This window comes from Suncus etruscus, chromosome 1 (assembly GCF_024139225.1).
Source record: "Suncus etruscus isolate mSunEtr1 chromosome 1, mSunEtr1.pri.cur, whole genome shotgun sequence".
Lineage (NCBI taxonomy): Eukaryota > Metazoa > Chordata > Mammalia > Eulipotyphla > Soricidae > Suncus > Suncus etruscus.
Genome location: NC_064848.1, coordinates 76,114,088 through 76,117,772, shown reverse-complemented (window position 1 = coordinate 76,117,772; position 3,685 = coordinate 76,114,088).

Sequence of the window (3,685 nt, the reverse complement as noted above, 5' to 3'; positions counted from 1 at the left end):
GGTAGGACATTTGCCTTGCATGCAAAAGGACGGTGGTTCAAATCCCGGCATCCCATATGATCAACCCGAGCCTGCCAGGAGCAATTTCTAAACGTAAGTCAGAAAGTGCTGGCGGGTGTGAGTGCTGCCGGGTGTGACCCCCCAAAAAAAAATTCCTATAAATAAGTTTTAGTAAAACCTTTGAAGAATTGCATTTATATATATTTCAACATGGATAACATTAAGGCTTATAATTTTTCTCTAAGTCAAATAAATTAATATCACATAAAAATAGCGTGGGGTTGAGAAATAGTACAGGGGTTAAGTTGTTTGCCATATATAGCTGATCCAGTTTCATTCCCTGGCAGGAAATATCCTATGAACACTGCCAGGAGTGATCCTGGAGCAATCAGAAGAAATACTTGATGAATGTTTAGTATATGCCACAAACCAAAACGAACAAAAAACTGTAATCTTAATTTAAACATAAATTTATTATTTGGAAAATTAAATTTCAAATATATTGCCAGTTTGATACTTTAGAGAATATTTCTGTTTTAAAGAGCAAAATCTGACAGTTCAGAATCTAACTATCTACCATTTCCCTATTCTTCAGTAAAATTTATCGTAAGTGATAGCACAACCCCAGGCAGACTTTAACTGTGGATGGGGATAAAAGGATTGAGAAGAAATGAAAATGATTTGCTCTTTTCTTGAGGCTTCGATAAAAGTCCTAGTCAAGAATGGAACATTTAAACGTACAACGTGGAATAAAAAGATGCTGTGGAAATTTTAGGTTTAGAGTCCTCAGTGCAAGATCTTGAGGAAATAAAATATGAATATCCTAAATAAATTTCTCAAGTTACCTCCCAACCCTAACTCAAGCATCTTCCATATTAGTTCTCCTATGCCTAAGATTTGAGGAAGGGCTCCAGCATCAAGCCCTTTTCTTATACCAGGCAAATCTGTAATTGATCCTGAGTGCCTTCTAAATCCCCAAGTGAAAAACAACCATGATTGGGAATACCATCAAGAGATACCTCCTAAGATAATTTTCTTTTACTTTTCTATTTTTTTTTTTTGGCTTTTCGGGCCACACCCATTTGATGCTCAGGGATTACCCCTGGCTAAATGCTCAGAAATTGCCCCTGGCTTGGGGGACCATATGGGATGCCCGGGGGATCGAATCGCAGTCCTTCCTTGGCTAGTGCTTGCAAGGCAGACACCTTACCTCTAGCGCCACCTCGCCAGCCCCCTAAGATAATTTTCAGAAATTGTGTGAGTTGAATTCATAAAGATAATTAAACCTTGAACAGTATAAAATTATAGTCCAAAGAAACATCATTATGGGCATAAACCACAACGCAATGGTTTTAACAGGAGATAGTATAGAATCTTGAATATTTTATCAGAAAATGTTAGTGCTCCGGTAGTAGATACTGTCATTTACTGCTGGAAGTTCATATCATCAGCTCTTTCTGACAATTTTTTTCACTAATGGATGCTGCTCAGTTCAAAGTAGCATCACCTTTTCTATATAATGACCGGTGAGTGCAGAGACACAAAAGGCCCTTTGTTTCAAAGTGTCATTTCCAAAAGCCCTTTAAACATCATCCCAGGACATTTTCTGTGGTCTTGAAACTGTCATAGGTTGACTTGCCTTCAGGACAATTCTGCTCTCTGTACTAGTTTGTGGACACTCTTCTGGACAGCATTGCTAAATAAACTGTCTGCATAAAATACTCTGTCTGGGAAAAACACCTGAGGCAAATCCAATTAAAATGTGAGATACTACAGAATATATTAAAAACATTTAACCTAGAATCTGGGAAAAGTATGTATGCTTCACTCATTAGAAGTGCTGGAATGTAGTCTCTATGGCAACAAGTTGGCATCTCAAGTACCTGAGCTATTAGTGTTCTGTTCTCCAGCTCTGCAAAGCCCAATAACAACAGTTATGTTTATGCTTCTTGTCCATTATGGATTATTGGGACAAGGAGGTATTTTTTTTTTGGGGGGGGGGGCTTGTCTTAGTCATCAAGGAAACCAGTCTAATGAGGCAGCCACTAACTAGAATCATGTATACTCCTGAAGAAATATAGGAACTCTGAAAGCTGTTAGATATAGGATATAGAAAGCTTTATTCGAATTGATACATGTCACTTGTCTTGACAATTGATCAGAACTCTTCACCACACTGAGCTCAGGAACTGCAATCCTAATAATTACAGGAAAAGAGATTGGAAAATTCAGTAGGTGGCACTAAAGAAGACTAAATGGAAATCTTGGGAGCTAAAAATGTAGATAAAAGAAAAATCGGGTTTGAGTCTAAGAATGTGACTCAGTTACAGATTGTCTGCTTTTCAGGCATGTGTCTACCAGTTTGATTCTGACACTAGCAGAGAGAGATTCTTATTTCCAATCACCGAAGAATGAGATTCAGGATACAGACTCAAGTCTGTTGATGTGCTTACTAGAAGTAAACTAAGCTCCCAAATAATGGAAGAGTTCTTGAATGGGTGGAACTGTTTGCTGTTCCAGGAGGTCCCTGGATACATTTCTGCTTTCCCTTGTCCTGGTTAGAGAAATAATTAAATAGACAAGATGGTATAGGTGATAGTAGAAATATTTATTCAAAAGACAGTACATTCAGAGGCATTTATGCAGAAGCTGTCAAGGGAGAGAGTCGCACTGGCTTTAGGCATATGAGACTTTTTAAGGAATGAGACAGCAAAGAAATATATGAAAGGGGTTGGACATAAGGAGTACACCTGGAATGGTGCCAAAGCTGCACATGCTCATGATGAGGAGAAAAGTGAAATGGGTCAGGGTACTGTTGATGTGCTTGTAACACCAACTTGCTAAAATGTTTTCCCTGAGTTTTTTCTATATACAGAAGTTAGTAAATACAAGGCTGTCTGAACTCAAGCTTTAAACCTTTAAGGTTTGCCTCCAAGGCTGTTTTTCACTGGGCATATGAAGTACTCTAATTTGCTTTTTATAGTCCGTTCCCATCCTGTTTCTTCTTTTCTCTTAGAGTAACCATCTTTAAACATATATGGTAATATCCAAATGATGATATATATGGACTAGAAAAAGCACAAGCAGCTACTCTTGTCAGCCTTTATTTATTACTTCAGGCTGAACTACCAGTACTCCTATACCTAATTATATCCTTGTTGCTGTAGAGATTTGTTGTTGTGCTTCCAACCTATCTATCAAGCTCCAACTCTTAGACCTAACTGCTTAATCAACATTTCCACTAAGATGGAGTCAGCATCTTAGAATATATCTTTATAAAACCAAACCCTTGATTTTGCTCATACAAACTTTACATTTCAGTAAATGCATCATTTATTTCCTTCTGCTTCCTGGATGTGCAAACCTGAAATTATATTACTTACTTATTCGTCTATTTATTTTTGTAACCATCATCTAAAATTGAGGACTGGGAGAACAGAAAAATTGTGTTTTTCCTTCTCTGGCATGTATCCAGTACCACCAATTAAAAAAAAATGGTTTACACAGAACAGGTATAGGTAAACATATAATGCATATGTAATGAATTGATTTGTAAACAATGAGAAGTATTCACAGCAGAATTATTTGTGTTTCAAATCATTATTGAGTCTAGAGAATCAGACCGTTCAAGTGATACTTAGCCCTACTTATTTTTCCTGGACCTACATATGATAATATTTTCATT